The sequence below is a fragment of the Triturus cristatus genome, chromosome 12 (genome assembly GCF_964204655.1).
Source record: "Triturus cristatus chromosome 12, aTriCri1.1, whole genome shotgun sequence".
Classification (NCBI taxonomy): domain Eukaryota; kingdom Metazoa; phylum Chordata; class Amphibia; order Caudata; family Salamandridae; genus Triturus; species Triturus cristatus.
Window position 1 is genome coordinate 435,449,217 of NC_140595.1, and position 12,345 is coordinate 435,461,561.

Genomic DNA, 12,345 nt, shown 5'->3' on the forward strand with positions numbered 1-12,345 from the left:
GAATGTCCTCACTACCTTATAGGCGGAGCCTGTGCCTGAATAGAATTTGTGTCAAGATTGAAGTAATATGGATCACATTGTGTTGGTCCTGATAGTTTATAATAGACTGACTGCTTCCAATGCTACTAAAGCCTGCTTTAGATCCAGGTGCTTGCAATGTTCCATTCGAGGAAATTGCTGCCTTTGAGGCTAAAAAGCACTACCTCACTTTAGAACGATAGTGTGAAATTCTCACGGAAGGAAGCTTATTTAACCTCTTCCCCTGCACTCTGTATGTTGGACTCTGACTCTCAAGTTGGATTGTTGTTAAGGATCATCTCTGTTTTTGTTTATATCTCCATCCCACTTTCAAAAAGGCCCCAGTGCTTTGAAGTGGTTTAGAGTCCTTTACCATCCCCGCGCCTATTTGCCTTGCAGTCCTGAATACAGATAGTAGCCTAATGCATAACTTCTGATATCTCATCCTCCTGTGTGCTCAGCTTCCTCAAGGACGATTGGTCCAGCAGCGACCTGACATCATAAAGCTAATGCAAGATGTTGTCTGACATGAGGGCCACTCTGTTGCCTAGCAAGCTGACATCATAAAGCTAAAGCACAATGTTGTCTGACATGGGGGCCACTCTGTTGCCTAGCAAGCTGACATCATAAAGCTAAAGCAAGATGTTGTCTGACATGAGGGCCACTCTGTTACCTAGCAAGCAGTAGTCTACATTTATCTTGGTAATGAAATGAGTAGCAGGGTAGACAGGATGCCAAACTGAAAACTAAGATGTAAGATGAAAGACATTAGGGCATTTTTTGAGCTTTCTAATTGTGTATGATGGTAAGTTTTAAGCATAAAAAGTTACAACATCACTATTGCTGAACTGGTAGGAATTGGCTAAAATGAAGATGGTAATTATGCTATTCTTAGTTTTTATTATTCCCATTAACTGTAGCATAACCCTTCCTCTCTCAACTGATCAGCTGGCTTAATTGCTACTGGTGTACCCTATTGTAAAACAAATGCAGTGAGAAGGGCACACTGCCACTTGGCTGGAAAAATATCTATTTATCTATGTCCTAATGTATGTGCTACAGTTGTTTAGAGAGTGTTGGCACATGAGGCATAGGATTCCGAGAAGTATAGGAGGTTAATAACACAAATTGAGATTTGATTTTCTAATGAGCTGTTGATTTTCACAATTCTACAGACTCCACAGTATTGATCTATTTACCCTAAAATAAACCAGATTTTTGTATTTCTTATAGTAAATGTGCTAACAGTGGACTTTTCCATCTGCAGATTATACTGAATGACTTCCAGTGGCAGTGTTTCACAACAGAGTTTCTCTGCAGTGCCGAGACTGAAGAAAAAAAAAAAAGTCTTCCGGCATACGGCATCATTTTACCAATTTATACGGTAAGCAAAAATCGCAATCATTCCTTTTAGGCATTGAAAAGACGTTCACAGCATCAGAATGTCCTCACTACCTTATAGGCGGAGCCTGTGCCTGAATAGAATTTGTGTCAAGATTGAAGTAATATGGATCACATTGTGTTGGTCCTGATAGTTTATAATAGACTGACTGCTTCCAATGCTACTAAAGCCTGCTTTAGATCCAGGTGCTTGCAATGTTCCATTCGAGGAAATTGCTGCCTTTGAGGCTAAAAAGCACTACCTCACTTTAGAACGATAGTGTGAAATTCTCACGGAAGGAAGCTTATTTAACCTCTTCCCCTGCACTCTGTATGTTGGACTCTGACTCTCAAGTTGGATTGTTGTTAAGGATCATCTCTGTTTTTGTTTATATCTCCATCCCACTTTCAAAAAGGCCCCAGTGCTTTGAAGTGGTTTAGATTCCTTTACCATCCCCCCGCCTATTTGCCTTGCAGTCCTGAATACAGATAGTAGCCTAATGCATAACTTCTGATATCTCATCCTCCTGTGTGCTCAGCTTCCTCAAGGACGATTGGTCCAGCAGCGACCTGACATCATAAAGCTAATGCAAGATGTTGTCTGACATGAGGGCCACTCTGTTGCCTAGCAAGCTGACATCATAAAGCTAAAGCAAGATGTTGTCTGACATGAGGGCCACTCTGTTACCTAGCAAGCAGTAGTCTACATTTATCTTGGTAATGAAATGAGTAGCAGGGTAGACAGGATGCCAAACTGAAAACTAAGATGTAAGATGAAAGACATTAGGGCATTTTTTGAGCTTTCCAATTGTGTATGATGGTAAGTTTTAAGCATAAAAAGTCACAACATCACTATTGCTGAACTGGTAGGAATTGGCTAAAATGAAGATGGTAATTATGCTATTCATAGTTTTTATTATTCCCATTAACTGTAGCATAACCCTTCCTCTCTCAACTGATCAGCTGGCTTAATTGCTACTGGTGTACCCTATCGTAAAACAAATGCAGTGAGAAGGGCACACTGCCACTTGGCTGGAAAAATATCTATTTATCTATGTCCTAATGTATGTGCTACAGTTGTTTAGAGAGTGTTGGCACATGAGGCATAGGATTCCGAGAAGTATAGGAGGTTAATAACACAAATTGAGATTTGATTTTCTAATGAGCTGTTGATTTTCACAATTCTACAGACTCCACAGTATTGATCTATTTACCCTAAAATAAACCCGATTTTTGTATTTCTTATAGTAAATGTGCTAACAGTGGACTTTTCCATCTGCAGATTATACTGAATGACCACCAGTGGCAGTGTTTCACAACAGAGTTTCTCTGCAGTGCCGAGACTGAAGAAAAAAAAAAAAAAAGTCTTCCGGCATACGGCATCATTTTACCAATTTATACGGTAAGCAAAAATCGCAATCATTCCTTTTAGGCATTGAAAAGACGTTCACAGCATCAGAATGTCCTCACTACCTTATAGGCGGAGCCTGTGCCTGAATAGAATTTGTGTCAAGATTGAAGTAATATGGATCACATTGTGTTGGTCCTGATAGTTTATAATAGACTGACTGCTTCCAATGCTACTAAAGCCTGCTTTAGATCCAGGTGCTTGCAATGTTCCATTCGAGGAAATTGCTGCCTTTGAGGCTAAAAAGCACTACCTCACTTTAGAACGATAGTGTGAAATTCTCACGGAAGGAAGCTTATTTAACCTCTTCCCCTGCACTCTGTATGTTGGACTCTGACTCTCAAGTTGGATTGTTGTTAAGGATCATCTCTGTTTTTGTTTATATCTCCATCCCACTTTCAAAAAGGCCCCAGTGCTTTGAAGTGGTTTAGAGTCCTTTACCATCCCCGCGCCTATTTGCCTTGCAGTCCTGAATACAGATAGTAGCCTAATGCATAACTTCTGATATCTCATCCTCCTGTGTGCTCAGCTTCCTCAAGGACGATTGGTCCAGCAGCGACCTGACATCATAAAGCTAATGCAAGATGTTGTCTGACATGAGGGCCACTCTGTTGCCTAGCAAGCTGACATCATAAAGCTAAAGCACAATGTTGTCTGACATGGGGGCCACTCTGTTGCCTAGCAAGCTGACATCATAAAGCTAAAGCAAGATGTTGTCTGACATGAGGGCCACTCTGTTACCTAGCAAGCAGTAGTCTACATTTATCTTGGTAATGAAATGAGTAGCAGGGTAGACAGGATGCCAAACTGAAAACTAAGATGTAAGATGAAAGACATTAGGGCATTTTTTGAGCTTTCTAATTGTGTATGATGGTAAGTTTTAAGCATAAAAAGTTACAACATCACTATTGCTGAACTGGTAGGAATTGGCTAAAATGAAGATGGTAATTATGCTATTCTTAGTTTTTATTATTCCCATTAACTGTAGCATAACCCTTCCTCTCTCAACTGATCAGCTGGCTTAATTGCTACTGGTGTACCCTATTGTAAAACAAATGCAGTGAGAAGGGCACACTGCCACTTGGCTGGAAAAATATCTATTTATCTATGTCCTAATGTATGTGCTACAGTTGTTTAGAGAGTGTTGGCACATGAGGCATAGGATTCCGAGAAGTATAGGAGGTTAATAACACAAATTGAGATTTGATTTTCTAATGAGCTGTTGATTTTCACAATTCTACAGACTCCACAGTATTGATCTATTTACCCTAAAATAAACCAGATTTTTGTATTTCTTATAGTAAATGTGCTAACAGTGGACTTTTCCATCTGCAGATTATACTGAATGACTTCCAGTGGCAGTGTTTCACAACAGAGTTTCTCTGCAGTGCCGAGACTGAAGAAAAAAAAAAAAGTCTTCCGGCATACGGCATCATTTTACCAATTTATACGGTAAGCAAAAATCGCAATCATTCCTTTTAGGCATTGAAAAGACGTTCACAGCATCAGAATGTCCTCACTACCTTATAGGCGGAGCCTGTGCCTGAATAGAATTTGTGTCAAGATTGAAGTAATATGGATCACATTGTGTTGGTCCTGATAGTTTATAATAGACTGACTGCTTCCAATGCTACTAAAGCCTGCTTTAGATCCAGGTGCTTGCAATGTTCCATTCGAGGAAATTGCTGCCTTTGAGGCTAAAAAGCACTACCTCACTTTAGAACGATAGTGTGAAATTCTCACGGAAGGAAGCTTATTTAACCTCTTCCCCTGCACTCTGTATGTTGGACTCTGACTCTCAAGTTGGATTGTTGTTAAGGATCATCTCTGTTTTTGTTTATATCTCCATCCCACTTTCAAAAAGGCCCCAGTGCTTTGAAGTGGTTTAGATTCCTTTACCATCCCCCCGCCTATTTGCCTTGCAGTCCTGAATACAGATAGTAGCCTAATGCATAACTTCTGATATCTCATCCTCCTGTGTGCTCAGCTTCCTCAAGGACGATTGGTCCAGCAGCGACCTGACATCATAAAGCTAATGCAAGATGTTGTCTGACATGAGGGCCACTCTGTTGCCTAGCAAGCTGACATCATAAAGCTAAAGCAAGATGTTGTCTGACATGAGGGCCACTCTGTTACCTAGCAAGCAGTAGTCTACATTTATCTTGGTAATGAAATGAGTAGCAGGGTAGACAGGATGCCAAACTGAAAACTAAGATGTAAGATGAAAGACATTAGGGCATTTTTTGAGCTTTCCAATTGTGTATGATGGTAAGTTTTAAGCATAAAAAGTCACAACATCACTATTGCTGAACTGGTAGGAATTGGCTAAAATGAAGATGGTAATTATGCTATTCATAGTTTTTATTATTCCCATTAACTGTAGCATAACCCTTCCTCTCTCAACTGATCAGCTGGCTTAATTGCTACTGGTGTACCCTATCGTAAAACAAATGCAGTGAGAAGGGCACACTGCCACTTGGCTGGAAAAATATCTATTTATCTATGTCCTAATGTATGTGCTACAGTTGTTTAGAGAGTGTTGGCACATGAGGCATAGGATTCCGAGAAGTATAGGAGGTTAATAACACAAATTGAGATTTGATTTTCTAATGAGCTGTTGATTTTCACAATTCTACAGACTCCACAGTATTGATCTATTTACCCTAAAATAAACCCGATTTTTGTATTTCTTATAGTAAATGTGCTAACAGTGGACTTTTCCATCTGCAGATTATACTGAATGACCACCAGTGGCAGTGTTTCACAACAGAGTTTCTCTGCAGTGCCGAGACTGAAGAAAAAAAAAAAAAAAGTCTTCCGGCATACGGCATCATTTTACCAATTTATACGGTAAGCAAAAATCGCAATCATTCCTTTTAGGCATTGAAAAGACGTTCACAGCATCAGAATGTCCTCACTACCTTATAGGCGGAGCCTGTGCCTGAATAGAATTTGTGTCAAGATTGAAGTAATATGGATCACATTGTGTTGGTCCTGATAGTTTATAATAGACTGACTGCTTCCAATGCTACTAAAGCCTGCTTTAGATCCAGGTGCTTGCAATGTTCCATTCGAGGAAATTGCTGCCTTTGAGGCTAAAAAGCACTACCTCACTTTAGAACGATAGTGTGAAATTCTCACGGAAGGAAGCTTATTTAACCTCTTCCCCTGCACTCTGTATGTTGGACTCTGACTCTCAAGTTGGATTGTTGTTAAGGATCATCTCTGTTTTTGTTTATATCTCCATCCCACTTTCAAAAAGGCCCCAGTGCTTTGAAGTGGTTTAGAGTCCTTTACCATCCCCGCGCCTATTTGCCTTGCAGTCCTGAATACAGATAGTAGCCTAATGCATAACTTCTGATATCTCATCCTCCTGTGTGCTCAGCTTCCTCAAGGACGATTGGTCCAGCAGCGACCTGACATCATAAAGCTAATGCAAGATGTTGTCTGACATGAGGGCCACTCTGTTGCCTAGCAAGCTGACATCATAAAGCTAAAGCACAATGTTGTCTGACATGGGGGCCACTCTGTTGCCTAGCAAGCTGACATCATAAAGCTAAAGCAAGATGTTGTCTGACATGAGGGCCACTCTGTTACCTAGCAAGCAGTAGTCTACATTTATCTTGGTAATGAAATGAGTAGCAGGGTAGACAGGATGCCAAACTGAAAACTAAGATGTAAGATGAAAGACATTAGGGCATTTTTTGAGCTTTCTAATTGTGTATGATGGTAAGTTTTAAGCATAAAAAGTTACAACATCACTATTGCTGAACTGGTAGGAATTGGCTAAAATGAAGATGGTAATTATGCTATTCTTAGTTTTTATTATTCCCATTAACTGTAGCATAACCCTTCCTCTCTCAACTGATCAGCTGGCTTAATTGCTACTGGTGTACCCTATTGTAAAACAAATGCAGTGAGAAGGGCACACTGCCACTTGGCTGGAAAAATATCTATTTATCTATGTCCTAATGTATGTGCTACAGTTGTTTAGAGAGTGTTGGCACATGAGGCATAGGATTCCGAGAAGTATAGGAGGTTAATAACACAAATTGAGATTTGATTTTCTAATGAGCTGTTGATTTTCACAATTCTACAGACTCCACAGTATTGATCTATTTACCCTAAAATAAACCAGATTTTTGTATTTCTTATAGTAAATGTGCTAACAGTGGACTTTTCCATCTGCAGATTATACTGAATGACTTCCAGTGGCAGTGTTTCACAACAGAGTTTCTCTGCAGTGCCGAGACTGAAGAAAAAAAAAAAAGTCTTCCGGCATACGGCATCATTTTACCAATTTATACGGTAAGCAAAAATCGCAATCATTCCTTTTAGGCATTGAAAAGACGTTCACAGCATCAGAATGTCCTCACTACCTTATAGGCGGAGCCTGTGCCTGAATAGAATTTGTGTCAAGATTGAAGTAATATGGATCACATTGTGTTGGTCCTGATAGTTTATAATAGACTGACTGCTTCCAATGCTACTAAAGCCTGCTTTAGATCCAGGTGCTTGCAATGTTCCATTCGAGGAAATTGCTGCCTTTGAGGCTAAAAAGCACTACCTCACTTTAGAACGATAGTGTGAAATTCTCACGGAAGGAAGCTTATTTAACCTCTTCCCCTGCACTCTGTATGTTGGACTCTGACTCTCAAGTTGGATTGTTGTTAAGGATCATCTCTGTTTTTGTTTATATCTCCATCCCACTTTCAAAAAGGCCCCAGTGCTTTGAAGTGGTTTAGATTCCTTTACCATCCCCCCGCCTATTTGCCTTGCAGTCCTGAATACAGATAGTAGCCTAATGCATAACTTCTGATATCTCATCCTCCTGTGTGCTCAGCTTCCTCAAGGACGATTGGTCCAGCAGCGACCTGACATCATAAAGCTAATGCAAGATGTTGTCTGACATGAGGGCCACTCTGTTGCCTAGCAAGCTGACATCATAAAGCTAAAGCAAGATGTTGTCTGACATGAGGGCCACTCTGTTACCTAGCAAGCAGTAGTCTACATTTATCTTGGTAATGAAATGAGTAGCAGGGTAGACAGGATGCCAAACTGAAAACTAAGATGTAAGATGAAAGACATTAGGGCATTTTTTGAGCTTTCCAATTGTGTATGATGGTAAGTTTTAAGCATAAAAAGTCACAACATCACTATTGCTGAACTGGTAGGAATTGGCTAAAATGAAGATGGTAATTATGCTATTCATAGTTTTTATTATTCCCATTAACTGTAGCATAACCCTTCCTCTCTCAACTGATCAGCTGGCTTAATTGCTACTGGTGTACCCTATCGTAAAACAAATGCAGTGAGAAGGGCACACTGCCACTTGGCTGGAAAAATATCTATTTATCTATGTCCTAATGTATGTGCTACAGTTGTTTAGAGAGTGTTGGCACATGAGGCATAGGATTCCGAGAAGTATAGGAGGTTAATAACACAAATTGAGATTTGATTTTCTAATGAGCTGTTGATTTTCACAATTCTACAGACTCCACAGTATTGATCTATTTACCCTAAAATAAACCCGATTTTTGTATTTCTTATAGTAAATGTGCTAACAGTGGACTTTTCCATCTGCAGATTATACTGAATGACCACCAGTGGCAGTGTTTCACAACAGAGTTTCTCTGCAGTGCCGAGACTGAAGAAAAAAAAAAAAAAAGTCTTCCGGCATACGGCATCATTTTACCAATTTATACGGTAAGCAAAAATCGCAATCATTCCTTTTAGGCATTGAAAAGACGTTCACAGCATCAGAATGTCCTCACTACCTTATAGGCGGAGCCTGTGCCTGAATAGAATTTGTGTCAAGATTGAAGTAATATGGATCACATTGTGTTGGTCCTGATAGTTTATAATAGACTGACTGCTTCCAATGCTACTAAAGCCTGCTTTAGATCCAGGTGCTTGCAATGTTCCATTCGAGGAAATTGCTGCCTTTGAGGCTAAAAAGCACTACCTCACTTTAGAACGATAGTGTGAAATTCTCACGGAAGGAAGCTTATTTAACCTCTTCCCCTGCACTCTGTATGTTGGACTCTGACTCTCAAGTTGGATTGTTGTTAAGGATCATCTCTGTTTTTGTTTATATCTCCATCCCACTTTCAAAAAGGCCCCAGTGCTTTGAAGTGGTTTAGAGTCCTTTACCATCCCCCCGCCTATTTGCCTTGCAGTCCTGAATACAGATAGTAGCCTAATGCATAACTTCTGATATCTCATCCTCCTGTGTGCTCAGCTTCCTCAAGGACGATTGGTCCAGCAGAGACCTGACATCATAAAGCTAATGCAAGATGTTGTCTGACATGAGGGCCACTCTGTTGCCTAGCAAGCTGACATCATAAAGCTAAAGCACAATGTTGTCTGACATGGGGGCCACTCTGTTGCCTAGCAAGCTGACATCATAAAGCTAAAGCAAGATGTTGTCTGACATGAGGGCCACTCTGTTACCTAGCAAGCAGTAGTCTACATTTATCTTGGTAATGAAATGAGTAGCAGGGTAGACAGGATGCCAAACTGAAAACTAAGATGTAAGATGAAAGACATTAGGGCATTTTTTGAGCTTTCCAATTGTGTATGATGGTAAGTTTTAAGCATAAAAAGTCACAACATCACTATTGCTGAACTGGTAGGAATTGGCTAAAATGAAGATGGTAATTATGCTATTCATAGTTTTTATTATTCCCATTAACTGTAGCATAACCCTTCCTCTCTCAACTGATCAGCTGGCTTAATTGCTACTGGTGTACCCTATCGTAAAACAAATGCAGTGAGAAGGGCACACTGCCACTTGGCTGGAAAAATATCTATTTATCTATGTCCTAATGTATGTGCTACAGTTGTTTAGAGAGTGTTAGCACATGAGGCATAGGATTCCGAGAAGTATAGGAGGTTAATAACACAAATTGAGATTTGATTTTCTAATGAGCTGTTGATTTTCACAATTCTACAGACTCCACAGTATTGATCTATTTACCCTAAAATAAACCCGATTTTTGTATTTCTTATAGTAAATGTGCTAACAGTGGACTTTTCCATCTGCAGATTATACTGAATGACCACCAGTGGCAGTGTTTCACAACAGAGTTTCTCTGCAGTGCCGAGACTGAAGAAAAAAAAAAAAAAGTCTTCCGGCATACGGCATCATTTTACCAATTTATACGGTAAGCAAAAATCGCAATCATTCCTTTTAGGCATTGAAAAGACGTTCACAGCATCAGAATGTCCTCACTACCTTATAGGCGGAGCCTGTGCCTGAATAGAATTTGTGTCAAGATTGAAGTAATATGGATCACATTGTGTTGGTCCTGATAGTTTATAATAGACTGACTGCTTCCAATGCTACTAAAGCCTGCTTTAGATCCAGGTGCTTGCAATGTTCCATTCGAGGAAATTGCTGCCTTTGAGGCTAAAAAGCACTACCTCACTTTAGAACGATAGTGTGAAATTCTCACGGAAGGAAGCTTATTTAACCTCTTCCCCTGCACTCTGTATGTTGGACTCTGATTCTCAAGTTGGATTGTTGTTAAGGATCATCTCTGTTTTTGTTTATATCTCCATCCCACTTTCAAAAAGGCCCCAGTGCTTTGAAGTGGTTTAGATTCCTTTACCATCCCCCCGCCTATTTGCCTTGCAGTCCTGAATACAGATAGTAGCCTAATGCATAACTTCTGATATCTCATCCTCCTGTGTGCTCAGCTTCCTCAAGGACGATTGGTCCAGCAGCGACCTGACATCATAAAGCTAATGCAAGATGTTGTCTGACATGAGGGCCACTCTGTTGCCTAGCAAGCTGACATCATAAAGCTAAAGCAAGATGTTGTCTGACATGAGGGCCACTCTGTTACCTAGCAAGCAGTAGTATACATTTATCTTGGTAATGAAATGAGTAGCAGGGTAGACAGGATGCCAAACTGAAAACTAAGATGTAAGATGAAAGACATTAGGGCATTTTTTGAGCTTTCCAATTGTGTATGATGGTAAGTTTTAAGCATAAAAAGTCACAACATCACTATTGCTGAACTGGTAGGAATTGGCTAAAATGAAGATGGTAATTATGCTATTCATAGTTTTCATTATTCCCATTAACTGTAGCATAACCCTTCCTCTCTCAACTGATCAGCTGGCTTAATTGCTACTGGTGTACCCTATCGTAAAACAAATGCAGTGAGAAGGGCACACTGCCACTTGGCTGGAAAAATATCTATTTATCTATGTCCTAATGTATGTGCTACAGTTGTTTAGAGAGTGTTAGCACATGAGGCATAGGATTCCGAGAAGTATAGGAGGTTAATAACACAAATTGAGATTTGATTTTCTAATGAGCTGTTGATTTTCACAATTCTACAGACTCCACAGTATTGATCTATTTACCCTAAAATAAACCCGATTTTTGTATTTCTTATAGTAAATGTGCTAACAGTGGACTTTTCCATCTGCAGATTATACTGAATGACCACCAGTGGCAGTGTTTCACAACAGAGTTTCTCTGCAGTGCCGAGACTGAAGAAAAAAAAAAAAGTCTTCCGGCATACGGCATCATTTTACCAATTTATACGGTAAGCAAAAATCGCAATCATTCCTTTTAGGCATTGAAAAGACGTTCACAGCATCAGAATGTCCTCACTACCTTATAGGCGGAGCCTGTGCCTGAATAGAATTTGTGTCAAGATTGAAGTAATATGGATCACATTGTGTTGGTCCTGATAGTTTATAAAAGACTGACTGCTTCCAATGCTACTAAAGCCTGCTTTAGATCCAGGTGCTTGCAATGTTCCATTCGAGGAAATTGCTGCCTTTGAGGCTAAAAAGCACTACCTCACTTTAGAACGATAGTGTGAAATTCTCACGGAAGGAAGCTTATTTAACCTCTTCCCCTGCACTCTGTATGTTGGACTCTGACTCTCAAGTTGGATTGTTGTTAAGGATCATCTCTGTTTTTGTTTATATCTCCATCCCACTTTCAAAAAGGCCCCAGTGCTTTGAAGTGGTTTAGATTCCTTTACCATCCCCCCGCCTATTTGCCTTGCAGTCCTGAATACAGATAGTAGCCTAATGCATAACTTCTGATATCTCATCCTCCTGTGTGCTCAGCTTCCTCAAGGACGATTGGTCCAGCAGCGACCTGACATCATAAAGCTAATGCAAGATGTTGTCTGACATGAGGGCTACTCTGTTGCCTAGCAAGCTGACATCATAAAGCTAAAGCACGATGTTGTCTGACATGGGGGCCACTCTGTTGCCTAGCAAGCTGACATCATAAAGCTAAAGCAAGATGTTGTTTGACATGAGGGCCACTCTGTTACCTAGCAAGCAGTAGTATACATTTATCTTGGTAATGAAATGTGTAGCAGGGTAGACAGGATGCCAAACTGAAAACTAAGATGTAAGATGAAAGACATTAGGGCATTTTTTGAGCTTTCCAATTGTGTATGATGGTAAGTTTTAAGCATAAAAAGTCACAACATCACTATTGCTGAACTGGTAGGAATTGGCTAAAATGAAGATGGTAATTATGCTATTCATAGTTTTTATTA